At 50.2% G+C, this 16927-nt stretch overlaps 1 long non-coding RNA gene across 1 annotated transcript; it reads right to left on the bottom strand.

The window, feature by feature from the left end:
- Nucleotides 1-3363: 3363 nt before the first annotated feature.
- LOC141417319 (uncharacterized) lies at nt 3364-6310 on the bottom strand. Its single transcript, XR_012441843.1, has 3 exons — nt 6030-6310; nt 4138-4354; nt 3364-3791 (listed from the first exon to the last, which is right to left on the bottom strand). It is a non-coding gene; the product is annotated as an uncharacterized lncRNA (long non-coding RNA).
- Nucleotides 6311-16927: the final 10617 nt, after the last annotated feature.

Genomic DNA, 16927 nt, shown 5'->3' on the forward strand with positions numbered 1-16927 from the left:
TTTGATTCATAAACCTTCGGCCACCCTGATCTGCCGGTGGCGTCGGTTACGACATGTCCACATCAAAATTTAAAACTACCGCACATCTAAGTACACAGTCCGCAGGGTGGACAGGAAACCTAATCAATACTTGAAAACCATATTTTTTTTTGAAAATCATATATATTTTTTATTTTTGACGTGGGGGGTCTCACTATGTTGCCAGGCTGATCTTAAACTCCTGCCTCAGCCTCCTAAGTCTGGGATTACAGGTGTGCACCACTGCACCTGGCATTATATATATATATCTTCATTCAGACTTTTATTGTTGAATGATGCGTAGTAATTGTACATACTTATGGGTTACAGTGTGTTATTTTCATACACTGGATAACTAGCATATCAGTCACCTTAAATATTGACCATATTTTGGTGGGGAGAGGACTTTCAAAACCCTCTCTTGAAGCTGATTGAGCTATGCCATACCTTGTTGGTAACTGTAGTCACCTGCCGTGGAACAGAACAGAGACCTCTTCCTTCTCTCCGGCGGCAACATTGCACCTGTTCGCCAGCCTTCCCTCTACCTCCCACTCCCTAGCTCCCCCACTCTGATACCCACTATTCTACTCTTAATGCCTACAAATCAACATTTGTCTCTTGCACGTGAGATGGTGTGCGTTTGTCTTTCTGTGCCTGTCCATCTCGGAGCTGGCCATAGAGAAATTCCCTGGCCGGCCTTGTGTGATGGTAGATAAGAAACCCATTTCAGAAGGATTTGTCCTGAACCCACGGGAAGGACACTAAAGCAGACAGGCCTGGCTGGGTTTCCCCACCTTCCCAGCTAGCATTGCATTGGCCCTGAACTCCCCCAAAAAACTTAAAAGGGACTGGAGCGCCTGGCTAGCAAGTGAGAAGTTCTGGGTTCAAACCCCGATTCCAGACAAAAAAAAATCTTGAAAACCTAAAAGGTCAGATTTCAGAGGGTTTCAGGACAGCTGAACACTTGAAGTTGCTGGAGGGTGGCACCCTCTTCTTCATGTGTCCATGCTAATAGCACTTTTTTTTTCCTTGAGCCAGGGTCTCAGATTGTAGCCCAGGCTGGCCTCGAACTCCTGATTCTCCTGCCTTAGGCTACCCGATACTGGGATTATAGGCATGGCCACTGCACCTGCCATTTTAGTCTGATATGGCTGAATTGACTGCGATCTGGACTGATCAGTGGACCCAGTGGCCCCGATGGACACGGACCTGGGCCATTTGCTGTTTGTTGAAGTTGTTGAAATGAGTGGTTTAGGGCTGGGATGCAGCTCAGTGGTAGAGTGCGAGGCCCTGGGTTCGATCCCAGCACCAAAAAAGAAAAGACAAAAAAAAAAAATTGCGTGCTTTAACTCTTCTCAGAGCTGGGTTGTGGCAGTGGGGCAGTGTCCCTGTCCACGTGTGGGAGGTTTCACTCCCACCGAGATGCAGACGCACGGAGAGACACTCATTCTGCTCGGTAGCAGGCTGGCTCCTCACCAGTCCTTGTCTGGGCAGGAGAAAGCCAAGGGTGCCTTTGCATAAACCTCCATCTGCAGAGAGAAACCGGCTCAGTGTTCCTAATTCTCTCCAACAAAGGAAGGGTGGGGCTGGCTGTGGCCTGGTGGCCCCCAGGGAAAAGCTTCCTGGGAACCGTCTGTGTCCTTGCAGGCTCTCCTTCGTCTTCTGGGTGGCACCTTGTCTCCCCAGCACCTGGAGTGAGCTCTGCAGCCACCTGTGTGGAGCTGGCTGTGCTGGCAGGGCTCTGGGTGGAGCTTGGTCTCACAGAGGACGAAGGTCCTGGGTTTCCATCTGCCTGCCTCTGTGCCCTTGCCAAGCACACACCCCTTGCCCCTCTCTTACCGGCTGGTCCTTCCCCGGCCATCCAGGAACCAGGGTCTCCCAGAAGGTCAGCGGGTCGCCCTTTATTGGCCTCCCACCTCCTCTTCCATTTTAGTCTGATATGGCTGAGCCCAGGCTGGGTGGCAGAGGGGACCCCAGCACTCTTGTCTCCTTCCGGCTCTCCTGTCCCCACTGAACCCAAGCCCCCTTCCTGCCTCCCTCTGTGCTGATCTACCTGGCTAAGGAGGAGAAGAGTCCCGAACACCCTCTCTCTGCCCAGCAAAGCCTGTCTTGCGAGATGATGTCTGCTGACCGCTCACTGGTAAAGTCACAGGGAGGATTAACTCTTCCTTTCCTGTGTGTTCCCGGCACATCCTGGGCGGCAGAAAAGCATGAGAAAGGAGCCATGGAGGTCTCCAGGCTGTCATGTCGAGGGTGTAAGTTAGGATAGCTCAAATACCACAGGTCATGTGGAAAATACTTCAGTGTAAGGGAGCCACTGTAAAACGAGATGGACTTCTGAACCTTCGGTGGGTGATGGGACTGAGGAAGAAGTCTGGACTCTGCACACTGATCCCTGCTCCTGCCAGGGCACCTTGGAGAGGGAGAGCGCACAGCCGGGTCTCAGCTCCAGGAAGTAAAGAATGGTGCTAAGTCTATACACCTTGTGCTGTCCCACAGCAGTTATCTATTCTTATAAAGAAATTCTGTTTTATTGTTGCCCTGTTCTGTATGTTTTTTTTTTTTTTTTGGTGGTACAAGGATTTGCACTCAGGGCCTCACACTTGCTAGGAAGGTGCTCTACACCTTGAGCCACTCCACCAGCTACTTTTTGTGATGTGTTTTCTCGAGATAGGGGCTCACGAACTATTTGCCTGGGCTGGCCTCTAACCACGGTCCTCCTGATCTCTGCCTCCTGAGTAGCTGGATTTAAAGACATGAGCCACCAGCACCCAGCAATATTGTAGATTTTAGTTTTAAAAATGCTTACAGCGCGCAGTTAATTCTCACTTTCTGATGGGTAGGTTTTCATTTGGTGGATGATTTGAGCCAAATGGGGCACTTTCTTAATTGTGACTTTGTCCCCATTCAGCTGTTTTATCCACATTCTCCTGTGTCTAATTGAGGGACATTCAGAGTGAGAGAAAACCAAGGCTGGTTTAGTCAGACAACAAAGAAAAATTAGTTTGCAGGTAGAGGAAGAGGGTAGGGAAGATGTCTGCCAACAGTTCAAAATTACATACTGACTGCTCAACTCCATTTATTCATTTTTCAAAATAGATGTCAATTTGCCAGGGGGTCATCCCAGCCAAGGGAAGAAGAGGGCAGCCTGGGCTACAGACCAACACCCTGCTTAAAAAAGAAGAGAGAGGGAGAGAGAGAGAGAGAGAGAGAGAGAGAGAGAGAGAGAGAGAGAGAGAGAGAGAGAGAATATCAGCTGTTTATTACTGGGTCATAAACTTTTGCCTACTTTATTCAACAGACATTGGCAGCTCCACCTGTCACCTATCTGTGCCTAGGCCTCTTTCCTCCCTGTTTCCGGCACATTTATGTCCTGCTCATGGCTTGGATCACGCTGGTAAAAGGGACAGAGTCTGTGCTGCACCTGGCCAGCCTCACCATGTCCATTTTGGGTCCGGGAAGTTTCGATAAAACCTTTTTAAACATCTACTTTCCGCTACCTCTGAGGATCTTAGAGATTTTTAAATTGAATGCAATTCTAAAGATTTTTGGTTGTCCATAGAAATGCCATTTTTATGAGCGGGGAACTGGAAACCAGTTAAATGTCCGAAACAGAGGGGTGACCAGCCGTGAACATGGCGATCAGCCAGAGATCCTGGAGCCCGGGGAAGGAGGGACGTCTTGTCTTGTGGTTAAATGGAAGAAGGAGGGCACAGGCTTCTTCCCGGTAGGAGGCAGAAAGTCACAGGAAACCATCGCGCTCAGTCTAACAACTAAGACACAGCAGAAGAGCCATAAAAGGACACTTTAAAACCTCTCCAGACGGCTGAGGATGCCGGGAAACCCCATGACCTAACCTCAGGGCGCGACAGGTCTTCCCAAAGAGTCCTGGTGGGACTCTGCGGGGAGGAGGACCCCATTACCCAAACTAAAACTCCAACCGTGGAGTGGCCATCGTGGAGGAGGGGCTCCAGCCACCCGGGCCCCCACCCACCAGAGAGTCCCTCGGGATGGCAGCCCAGGTCCCTTTGCAGGGGACAGAGCCTCTCACAAGCACGGGGTGACCGCCCGGGGCTGAGGGGTTAGACCAGGACGCTGAGGGAAGTCTGGCTTGAGCACCTGTGGTTTTTGGTTCCCGGTGTCGCGGGGGGGAGAAAAGCCCCCGAGAGAAGCTCAAGCGACAAGGCACACGTCCTCGCTGGTACACGCCAGCCGTCCTCCAGACACTGCACCGTGCTGTGCGGCAGGACAGACAGAGCTGCCAGAGGTGGGACAGCTGGGGCCAGGCCTAGGCAGCGGGAGAGCCTTCAGTGATCCCCCAAGGGTGGCGGCCAAGCTGCAAAACAGAAAGAGCTCGCCGTCACTTAAGGAACCGATGAGTCCCCTGAAACTTGGCGTCCCGGCCCTCAAGCCTGCAGAAGGGAAAGTCCTAACCCTGCATCACACACTCAGAGCCAGTGGCGACCTAAACCGCTCAAATTCTTAATTCTTTAATGCTCCCTTTTTTCTTTCTTTTCTTCTTTGGCGCCACTGGGGTTTGAACTCACGGCCTTCTGCTTGCTAAGCAGGTGCTCTACCACTCAAGATGGGCCTAGTGAGATGGGCCCTCACTAGGCAGCCCAAGCTGGCCCCGAACTTGCATCAGTAGTCAGTAAATTTGACTTGCAGTGAAAAAATAAAGAAAGAAAAAGAGCTAAGTAACAAAGACAGAGCAAATATGAAAAGCAGTTAGAAGGGAAAACCACTGCGCACAGGAAGCTGCGATCAACCCTTCCCCAGCCAATGGAGAATCCACAGCAATGAAAGACACGAAGGTGAAGGAAGCTCGATCTAGAATTCACTCCAGTGAAAGTGTCCTGCAAAGACCAGAGCACGTAAAGACAGCCTCAGAAAAGCCACAGCCGGGAGAATCTGTCACCGGCAGGCCTTGCATTACAAGTTTTTCAGGCTGATGGGATAAACCTGAAACCACCAGAAACCAAGAATGTGCAGAATGGCCGGGGCTGGAGAGGCTGAGTGTGCGGGGTGAGGAGGCTCTGAAAACCGTTCCCTGTGCACGTACACCTTCGTTTTTAAAATGCTGCTGTTTTAAAACAAAATTAACCATGCCTTGTAGGGTGTTTATGTGCTGGGAAAATACAAGACGACACAAAGGGTGAAAGTAGCAGTTGTGGGGTTCTCACACTATCCAGAAGGTTGAATATATCACTTGAGGACCAACTATGGCAACTGAAAAAGACCTTAAAATTCCTAGGGCAGCTGCTAAAAATAACGCAAGGAGAAGTGGATAGAAAGTGAGTAAGGAGGTCAAAGATAATATTAAAAATAAGGTACGAGTCACACTCGAGGAGGAAGGATGAGAGGGAGGAGAAACAATGAACAGATGGGAAAACAAAAAGCAAATAAGTTGGATGACGTCAGCCCAACATCAATAATTACATAAATACAAATGTAAGAGGCACTTCACTAAAAGTCTGCTATTATCAGCTGCAGAAGAATGCCTGCCTTGCAAGCGTGGGGCCCTGAGTTCAAATCCCCACTGCTGCCAAAAAAACCCCATAAGTAAATAAAAGTCAGTGATTGTCATATGGCCGGAACTGTTTGTTGTTTACAGGAACAAATTCCAAATACAAAGGTATTAAAAAAAAAACCTGAAAAACATACCATGCAAAACGCAAAATTTCATAAAACCCAAATAAGTTCTCTAGTTTAGTTAACATTCCCAGTCTTTGCCACGGTGCTCCGTTCATGGGTTTGCTGTCATGGTGGAGAGCTGGGTGACAGTAAATAGGACCCTGCTACTATTCCCTAACTTTTTTTTTCTTTTAATGGCGGTACTGGGGTTTGAACTCAGGGCCTCAGCTTGGCAGGCAGGTGCTCTACTCTCCAAGCCACACCAGCAGCCTTTTTTTTGCTTTAGTTATTTTTTTAGGTAGTGTCTAGAATTTTTGCCTGGGCTGACCTCCAACTTTGATCCTCCCAATCTCTGCCTCCCAAATAGCTAAGATTACCTCATCAAACTTGTGCTCCTCCTGTCTCAGCCTCCCCAGTAGCTGGGATTGCAGGCATGCACCACACCACCACATTTCTTAATTTTAGTACTTTCTCTTGAAGAGTCTGAAAATTAAACAAAAAGCAGTGTTGTACTTGATCCCAGGAAGTCTGGATGGTTAATAATTTTTTATTGTGGCAAAACCCCACACACTATGAAATTTGCTCTCCCAACAAATTTCCAAGCGTACAGTGCAGAAATGTCAGCCACATGTGCCGAGTTGTACAGCAGCCCCCATACCTTCTCCACCCCATAGGACTAAAACCCTAAGCCCACCAAGCAACTGCCGCCATCCCTCCTGCTAGCCCCTGGCAGCCACCTTTGGACTCTCTGTTCCTGTGATTTTGACGGCTTCAGGTCCCTGGGCAGGTGGAATCCTGCAGTGGTGTGGGTGTGTGTGTGTGTTACTTAGCACAAGGTTTATCTATGTCCTAACACGTCAGAATTTCCTTCCTTTTCAAGGCTGAATAATAATCCCTTGTACGTACAGCCCGATAGTTCTATGTCTCGTTCTTGGCTCCTTTAGGATCCACTTGCAGATGTGGGATTGCTGGATCATAGGTGGTTCTGTTTACTTTTGCTAAGCCCTCATGTGCAACAATTCTTATCTCTATCTGTACCTTACCATAAGCAGCTTAAAGAAACTGGGTGACATGGTGACAGCTGTCTGCAAATCTCCTTAGTTGGATCAATCAGTTCCGGTACATCACCTGTCTGCATGTTACCGCAGGTAACCAGGCTGGGAAATCTCCCCTGTCCAAGTCTCTTTTCTCCCAGCTCCAGTAAGGTTTCCTCCGGTCTTTAACCCTCACAGTGGGGCCACTGGGCTCGGGGACGGTGCCTTTGAGATCCTTCTCCTCCTGCTGCTCACCCCACGTCAGCACCGTCCTGTCCCAGTCAAATGACTCAGAACGGCCATGACCACCCCATTACTGTTTCCCCCAGTCAGGAGCATCCTGGGAATTCAGACTTGGATCCTTTTTCCCTGGATCCCTTTTCCGAATTGTGGGACCAATACCAGGACTAGACTCCAATTGGGCAGCAAAAGAGACTTTTAGTTTTGGGCAAGAACAGAAGTGAGACTTCAACTCCCGAGTCACCTTCTCAACCGTTGGGGTAAGGAGTTAGAGATAAAGGCAATGGGGTGGAGAAACAGTCGTGTCTTTTCTGGAACTGGCAGAGATTTTCCAGGATTCAGATGCCATGTCTTTCTGCTCCCTTTATGGTCCTGTCCAGTCGCTGCCATGGCAATGGTGTCATCAGCATGCAGATGAGAAGATAATGAATTATCGGTAGTCTGGAAGTCATTGCAGCCCGCTTGGATACAGCCAGTTTCAGCTGACCCACCTGAAGAGGGACTTGTGGCCTGCAGGCTTCCTGTCCTCAAAGACAAATAAGGTCAGGGTGGGGTGGAACCTCAGCCAGGTCACGTAGGCAGAACTCAGGCAGAGGGTTGCGGTCAGTGTGGCTGTCGGCGTCCTCACCTGGGCTGTTGGCTGGAGCACGCAGGTGGCCTCTCTGTGGCCTCAGCTCTGAGACTCCAGGGACAGCCCGAGGGAAAGAGAGGCCGGTGGGAGCTGGATTATGTCTCTAGACTACCTTGGCAATCTTACTTCTGAGGCCTCCACAAAGAATCACTCCCCATGGTCATTTGGGGTGAAAGACCCTCACCTCCTGGTTGGGGAACTGCCAGGTTCTGGAAGACTGGGGACAACACTGCAGCTGTTTCTGGAACAGACAGAAATCTACCCCAGGCCCCATCAGAAGATGCACAGGCCTGGTCACCTTTGCCTCCCAGCCCATAGCTAGGCTGTCCACCCAGTGGTGGTCATCTCCATGACGACTGGTGCCCGGGATTCTGACTCCCGTGAGGTGCCCAGGCGAGGTTCTGACCTTTGCCTAGGGAAGTAGCACCAGACTTGCTTGGTCTTTTTCCCAGTACCGGGGATTGAACCCAGAGCCTCACGCTTGCTAGGCGAGTGTTCTACCATTTCAGCCATTTTTTTTTTTTGTGGGGGGTAATTTTGTTTTGTTGCTTTTTGTCTTTTGAGCTGGCTCTTGCTAATTTTTCCTGAACTGCCCTAGAAGTCTTCATCCCCCTTCCTCTGACAGCTGGGATTACAGGGATGTATCACCATGCCCAGCTCCGATGTAAATTTTTATTTTCTCTTCATCTGACCGTTTCTGTTGTTCGGTCCTCACATTCTTCCTGAGTCCATGTCTTGGCACCTGCTCGGGAGGTCTTGAAGACCCTCTATTTCCCTGCCGAGGCCTTTGTGCTCACTTTCCAGCTAGGCTCTGGTCGGCTGCAGAGATCAAAGTGGAAGCACCATCTTTTCCTTCTCCACCTGGCTCATGAGTGGCTCATGCCCCAGCCTTACTCTGGGTCCCGGGCGCTCTCTGACACATCCAGCTGCTGTCGGTGTGGCTTCCGCACACCCAGCGTAATCACATCTCTCTCTGCCGCTTAGCTCATTCCTGTGATCCACCAGTTACCCAGGAGTCAATTTACACCTATCTTCTCTCTTTTGTCACGTTGAATTTGCCATGGGATTCAAATGACGAAGTGATCACTTGTGTCACACAATGGGTGACTAAAATTTGCAGTGCCGTTTGCCTCACTGACGAGATGCGGTGTCTTTCTGGGGCCTTGAGGTCACCAGGTCCGTTCCTTGCTGGGACGCTCCGTGTCCTCTCTCCCTTTCCTCTGTTTAATAAATGTTCTTGTTTTAGCTGAGGTCCACTAGCCTCAGAAGAACGTATGGGACACACGTCCATGGTAAAACGGTCAGGGCCGAGCACACGAGCACATCTGTTGCCTCACTGTCACGTTTCTGACCAGAGCAGCTAAAATCTGCAATCTAATGAAAATCACCAACACACTAACACATTCAAAAAAAATGGTTTTTTTTTTTTTTGCAGTACTGGGGCTTGAACTCAGGGCCTTCGCCTGGAGCGACTCCACCGGCCCTTTTTTGTGTTGGGCAGTTGTCTCGAGAAGAATTTACCTGGCGTTAACTCGAGCCGCGATCCTCCTGATCGCTGTCTCCCGAGCTCACACCGCGGTTTTATAACTGCTTCCCTCAGGTCGTGCACAGTCTCCGGGCTCCTTCATGCTACTGTCTGCTCTTCCTCCCGCATCTCCCGTTCCTCCTCCCCGTTTCGGTGACCACCGTCTCGTTCTCATCCGTCTACGTTTGACCTCTTTTCTACGTGTACTTTGGTTTTAGCGTCTGCACATACATGGGATCGGGCGACACTTTTCTCTCTGTGTCCGGCTTATTCCCTGTGACGTCTTCCAGGTTCATCCATTGCTGTGGCAAATGGGATGAGCTCATTCTTTTTTGAGGCGAGTAGCATTCCACTGTGTACAAATACCACATTGTATCCATTCATCTGTCAACGGGTGCAGACTGCTTCCATGCCCGGTGAACACGGCTGCCAGGCACACGGGAGGACGGCTTTCTTATGACATGACGACTGGTCTCCTTTGGGTAGGCCCGAGACAGGGATTACTGGGTCACGTGGCGGTTCCATGTTTATACGAAGCAGTTTAAACTATACCTTCTGTTTATTGCCGCTATCTTCACTAGGGATTTTCTTTCTTTCTTTCTTTTTTCTGTATAACTGGGGTTTGAACTCAGAGCCTCACTATTTGCCAGTCGGGCCACTCCACCAGCCCAGGATATTTTTATATGCTCGAGAATTTTGTAGAATCTCTTATAATTACTTCTAACATCTGTACAGATTTCTGTCTTACTCTAGCCAGGCGTGGTGGGGCATGCCAGTAATCCCAGCACTCAGGAGGCTGAGGCGGGAGGATCCAGACTTGAATGCTAGCCTGGGCTGCGCAGTGAGACCCCTTCTCAAAAAACAAAACTCTTGTCCCACTTGTTTACATAAGACCGAACTTGGTTCCCCCCCACCCCGTGGCTGACGTCTCGAAGCCCGTGGATGGGGCGGCAGAGGCTCTCATGTTTTCTTCAAATATTTGTCCTTCATATTCTACCCACTTTCTTTACGCTTGTCTGTCCTTCACAATGCTAACCGAACGCCCCAGTCTTGACTGTCAACTGTTCTGGAGTGCATAATTTTCCTCACCATCTCCAGGATACATGTTCTTAGGGGACTGGACTTCCCATGCAGGGAATTTGACTTCTGGACACAGAAGTCACTGTGGCTCTGTGGCACATGCCATGACTGTCACCAGAGGGGTGGGACAGCCAGCACACGGTCAGTCCATCAGTGTGGCCTCTTCTTTTATCAGCAGGGCCTTCGTGGGATTACTTCTTTTATCCCTAAGGATGCAGTGCAGTGAGACCTGGGTTTGTTGATTTTCTCTCTCTGTAAGTCGCTCCAAGTGCTCCCTGCACGGTCAGAGGCAGTGTGGGAAGGAAGGCAGAGAGTTTTGTCTGTTTTGTTTTCAGTGGAGTCCTCGTTCCTTTGAAGTGCTTTGATTTGCTTGATCTAGCCCTCTCTCTTTTCCTTTTCCTCCTCTCTCCCTTTCTCTTGCTCTCACTCTTTCCCCCTCCCCTCCATTTCCCAGGTAGGAAAGAAAGTGAGAGGAACTCAGACAAAAGGAAAGACATGTCCCACACCCAAGCATGGGAGCCGGCCATCCGTGGAAGGGCCAGCAGGGCAGAGCCAGGACAGCGCCCTGAGGACTCGCCTTCCCTGCAGATGAGATGGGGACCACCGGTGGTCACTACTGCTGTGGAGCAGGGGACCAGCCCACGACTTCTGAAATCGGTGATGTGGATGCAAGTTGGAGGTGGGAGGCCTGGCCAGGAGATGACAGAAGTGTGCATGGCGGGGGGATGACAGTGTGTCCCAGAGGAGCAGCACCCATGGTCTGCACACGAGTGGCCCAGTGAGCGTGACCGTGAGGAGGGAGGGAAGGCATGGGGGAAGGAAAGGAGGAGGACTGAATTCTTGGTGAGAGGCCCTGGGTTCAAACCCCAGTACCACAAACAGAAAAACCACACAGCAACAAAACAGAGACCCTCTCCTTGCTGGATTAGAGCTTTTCAACCTTCCTGACTGTCCCTGGCCATCAGACACTGCCACCACCCCACCTCTGTTTAAGTCACAGCTGTGTGCGTGCTTCCATTGTGTGGGTAAGCTGGAGCTGACTACAAAGGCCTCCCCGTTTCCATCTGCACAGCCCTGCGTCACCCAGGCACAGAAAGGGATGTGGGGACACCAGCAAGAGACTACCCTGAGAGTCCTTGTATTGTGAGGCCTGGCAGAGTTTGCTCAGCCACTGAATGGACGCGGAGGTGAACGCAGGGAAGAGGCCAAGGGTGACCCTCAGATCCAGCAGAGACTTGACCAAGCAGGTGGGCAGATTAGCTATCTCGGACTTTGGGGGGTTCAAGGTGCCTGTAAGACGTCGAGGTTGAGATCCCCAGCAGCAAGCTGCAAGCACTGAGTGCCCTCGTCGGAGCTGAGCACACGCCCATGCTACCTCACACATGGCTCGTGACAGATGCCACACACTTCCTGTCTGTAGAGGGAGGACCCCGTGCCCCTGGAGGCTGTCCCCACAAGCCAGTGCTCCTGCTTCATCTTCCCCAGCTCTGCCACCTCCCTCTGGCACTGTGTTCCCGCACAGCGGACAACTGTCCTATCGTTCACAGCCCACCTTGTGTAACCTCCAGGCATATAAATGCCCGCTTACTTAGAAGGCATGGTTTATTTGTGTTTCACACACACAAATAATCTGAATTTTTTGGTACGGGCTGGTGGTGATCTTTGTGGTTTGTCTCAAGTCAAATCCTATCCACACAACAGTGACTCGTTGGGTTTGTGTGCAATGGTACACAAACGATGTGATCGCGGTTATAGATTTCATTCAGATTTATCTGTACTCTGATTTAATCTCTTAAATATGGCTCTGTGTCACCATGAGGATTTGCATCAAGGCTGACATGAATCCTTTAAGGTTTCTGCTGGAAGACAGTAGAGGTGAGCGAGCAGTGACAGTCGGATGGTGGAAGGGTGGCCTCTGAGCTCACCAGGGAGCTGCATTTCCCAGGGGACCGGGCACCACCTGCTCGGCCGGTGCCACCTCATTTTAGCATTCCTTGTGTGACCTGTACTGTGACTGCTGCTTGAGTCATATGGCATTCTATTCTCACTATGCCTTTGACTCCTTTCTCTAGCACTGTCCCACATGTGCGGTTTGTGACTTTACGTAGGGGCCAAGTCAGGGCTAAAGAGCCCTATGTGCACACAGACCATAGAAATGCACACACGCTGTGCACACCTATTTCTGCAAACACGCACCGTCTGCACTGTGTATGCACCCACACACGTCGCCCGGGTAGCGGTGACTCAAGGCGAGTGGCTGTGGGGTGAACACCACGTATCGCTGCGTTCCTTAACAGTGGCCTGGGATTAATAGGGGGAAAATCTCAATTGCCAACCGCAGCCACGACCACAGGTCCTTGTGGCTGCCCTCAGACATGACTTGCACTCTGGCTCTCTCCCAGTCCTCCATTGCCGTCCTGACGCTAGGGACACTGCAAGTTACTGCAAGTCACTCCTTTCATAAGGATTGCCTGCCCTCCCCGCCTGCTGCCCGGCCTCTGTCCTCTTCTGCTTCCTCCCCTCCTCCCCTTAAGTTTTATGTGTGCCTGTGAGTGTGAGTGTGAGTGTGTACATATGCATCTTGGTTTACTGAGGTTTGAACTCAGGGCCTTGGAGTTGTGAGGCAGGTGCTCTACCACTTGAGCCATGTCTCCAGCCCTCTTTGCCCTGGTTATTTTGGAGCTAGGATCTCACTTTTTGCCCAGGCAGTGACTCCCCTATCTCACCCTTGCCACTGGGATGACAGAGGTGAGTGTACCACCATGCTTGGCCTTTTTCTGTTGAGGTGGGGCCTTGAAAACGTTTTTTGGTTTGTTTTTTTTTTTGCCCAGGCTGGCCTGGAACAGTGACCCAATGCCAGCATGTCATGTAGTTTGGGATGACTGTTGTGTGCTGCCATGTACAGTTTTTGATTGAGAAGGAGTCTCACGAGCTCTGTGCCCAGGCTGGCCTCAAATGACGACTCTCCCCATCTCAGGCTCCTGAGTAGCTAGAATTACAAGCATGAGCCACAGGCAGCCAGCTTATTTTTTAATTTTTTTTTTTATGGTACTGGAGTTTGAACTTGGGGCCTTGAACCACTCCACCAACCCTCTTATTTTGTGTTAGGTATTTTCAAGATAGGGTCTTGTGACTATTTGCCCAGGACTGGCTTTGAACCACGATCCTCCTGATCACTGCCTCCTGAGTAGCTAGGATTGCAGGCATGAACCACCAGTGCCTGGCTTATTTTTTACTTTTTGAGACACGGTCTCTGTATGTAGTTCAGGCTGACCTTGAACTCTCTGTCCTACCTCAGTCTCCTGAGCTGGGATTACAGGCAAGGGCCCAAGCTCTTTCACTTTTAATTGAAAAATAATAAATGTGTAAGTGTTGGGTGTACAGTGGGATATTTCACTAGGTATACATGTTGTGGACCCATCAGATCAGGTAATCAGTGTGTCGTCGCCTCAAGGACGCACGTGTCTTTGGGGTGAGATCATCGAGGTCCCCCCTTGTGAGATGGGCAATGCATTGTTACTCACGACTCACCTGCCGTGCAGCAGAGGACCAGGCCGACTCCTTCTACCTCACGGAAACTTTCAGCCAATGACTGACGCCCTCTGCATCAGCCCGGCAACCAGCATCTCTCTGCTTCTGTGATGCCACTCTGTAGATTCCATGCGTGACTGAGATGACATGGTGTGTGTCTTCCTGTTCTGGCTTACCTCACTTGACATAGCGTTCCCCCACCCCCTTCATCCATGTTGTCACAATGACAGAACTTCCTGGTTTTTAATGCCAATGGCATTCCGTAGCCTAGGCACCATATTTTAAAAGTCCATCTGTCCACTGATGACACTCGGGTCCATCCACACCTTGGCTCCTGTGAGGGTGCTGCAGTGAACACGGCAGCGTGGGGGTCTCAGTGGTGCTCTGATTTCATTCCCTTTGATGTAGTGGCACTGTAAACTCAGGGCTTTCACCTTGAGCCACTCCGCCAGCCCTGGTTTTTTTTTGGAGGGGGGTTTGTGTGTGTGTGAAGGTTTTTCGAGATAGAGTCTGGAGAACTATTTGCCTGGGCTGGCTTCACACGGCAGTCCTCCTGATCTTTGCTTCCTCAGTAGCTGGGATTACAGTGTGAGCCACCAGTGCCCAGCAAAGAGCCTTGTTTTTCTTTCTGCTTTCCAACTGTGTGCTTGTGCCTTTAACCCTTGCACCAGGGCTTTCTGCTCCTGATACGGAGGCCTGCTTTGTCCTGTGGAGACTGGTGGCCCCGCGCATGCACTGCTGGCATGGTTCCTTAGACAGTCTTGTGAGGATTTTGGGTGTCACCACACAGAGGTCATGAAGGCCACAGAGGCCACATGAGAAATGGTGGTCTCTGTGCTTCCCAGCGTTCCCAGTGTAGAGGTGACAGTGACAGCGTTCCCGGTATAGAGGTGATGACAGCGTTCCTGGTGTAGAGGTGACAGTGACAATGTTCCCCGGATAGAGGTGACAGTGCTCCCACTGTAAAGGTAACAGTGTTCCTGATATAGAGGTGACAGTGACAGTGTTCCCGGTATAGAGGTGATGACAGTGTTCCCAGTGTAGAGGTGACAGTGATCCTGGTATACAGGTGAGCTCTTCCACCAGCGAGGGCCTGAGGCCTGGCTTTGCTGGAGGCCGTGTTGCAGGAAGCCCAGGATAGCTGGAATGTCAGGTGCTGGCCCATCCTGGCAGCCTTGACCAACCCAGAGTACTGCGCTCAGAGCGCCGGGCTCCCAGCTCCTCGGTGGTGCCTGCTCCAGTGGTGCTCTGTAGAACAACTCCCTTGAGAGAGGTAACCTGTCCTGTGAGAACTACTGCAGTCTATCCCGAGGGCATCATCCAGTGACCTAATCACCTCCGCTAAGCTCTACCTCCCACACCGCCACGCTGAGGATTGAGATTTGAACAACAAACCTCAAGGGACAAATTCAAACCACAGCATACGCCATGTCCCCTGGGGTGAGTAGATTCAAATGCTTGCCCAACACAAGTTCTGAATCATAAGTTGTAAAATGACCACTCTACAAAGCTCTGCTTCCATAGGTTCCTCTTGCTGGTCGTTCCCATTGAGTGTAAGTCTCCCCTTTTTGGATCCCCATATTAATTTGTTTTTCCCCTTCCTTCCTTCCTCCCTCCCTTTCTTTTCTTTCTTCTGTACTGGGGTTTGAACCCAGGGCCTCACCCGTGTTAGGCAAATGCTCTATTATTCAGTTATAACCTCAGACATTTTTTTTTAAATTTATCTATCTATCTATTTATCATCTATCTTTATTTTGAGGCAAAGTCTCAAAACTGCCCAGGTTGGCCTCAAATTTGCAATTTTCCTTCCTCAGCCTCCTGAGTAGTTGGAATTATAGGTAAGCACCACCGCACCTGGCTGCTTTTCTCTTTTTTTATGGAACTTGCTGTATTTTGCTGTCAGTTTAAACCCCCTGTACCATTTGTCATCTTTGAAACTATGGAACTTCCTTGTACCTCAGTCTCCCTAATTGGAAGCCAAAGGTGACAATACCCATGGCACAGATTTGTGGTGAAGGTTAAATTAGACGATACAGGTAAAGAACTTACAGCAATACCTGGCTACACGCTACATTCCACTCATGGAGTGGAGTGGTGCACACCTGTAATCCCAGATACCTAAGAGGTGGAGGTAGAGGGTCTTGGGAGATCCTATATGAAAAACAAACTAAAGTGAAAGGACTGTGGTGAGACTTGAGGGTTTGCCTGGCAAGTGTGAGGCTCTGAATTCAATCCCCAGCACCGGAAGAAAAAAAAAGAAAGAAAGAAAGAAAAGAAATACAATTATGTCCCAAAAGATCCTTAGTACAAGACAGAAAAGGCAAATATAAAACCAAAGAAATATGCTAAAACCCTGTGTTGAGTTTGAGCAGGAAACCTCAGCTGGACTCACGACTTTTCTCTTGGAAAACTCACCTGCCTATCGGACAGTCTTAGCAGCCCTGATCGTCCTGTGGACGGTGTCCCACTGCCATCCCCCGGGAGCCACGGGGCTGTGGAGGGGTGACTAAGGTCACAGCAGGGCAAGAAATGCACGGATGAGTCCAGACCATCTTGTGCCAGAAAGCAAGGCGGTGTCACAGGTTACCGTGACCACGCTGAAAACTCACAGGAACCAACTTAAATAACCTGTCAAAAGGGGACCAGACCGCTTGACATCACAAGAAAAATCACCTCAGAACACGAGGAGCCCGTGCATTCACAGTAAGTTCTTAAAAGACCCCATGAGAAGTTAGTAGGGCACCGACTCACTATTCTGAAAACTGACAGAGAAAAAAGAAACAGGTGTTGATCCCACTCGTCATCTCGGGTGGGACTTTATGCCAGCCACAAGGCTGATGACAAAAGACCTTCGGGGCAGAGTTTCAGCTAAGAGACCGAGAGGAATGATGGCATCAGAAATTCATGATGGAATGTTGGATTGAGTCACACACCAGTGAACGTGACAATGACAAGGAATGGAGGAAGGCTTCACAGGGTGTGAATGCAGCAGACCCCATAAGATGAAACTCCCAGACCTCGTAAGCCTCATGGTGACAGTGGTAGGAAGGACGTGACAAGCACTGTGGTCTTCTTCTTTTAAAATAAAGTCACTTTTGTCATTTTTTTGTGTGGGGGGGAACTGGGGTTTGAACTCAGGCCTTTGTGCTTGCAAATCAGGTGATCTGCTGCTTGAGCCACCCCTCCAGTCCCCATTTTGCTCTGGTTATTTTGGAGATGGGGGTCTCATGAACT

This window comes from Castor canadensis, chromosome 15 (genome assembly GCF_047511655.1).
Source record: "Castor canadensis chromosome 15, mCasCan1.hap1v2, whole genome shotgun sequence".
Lineage (NCBI taxonomy): Eukaryota > Metazoa > Chordata > Mammalia > Rodentia > Castoridae > Castor > Castor canadensis.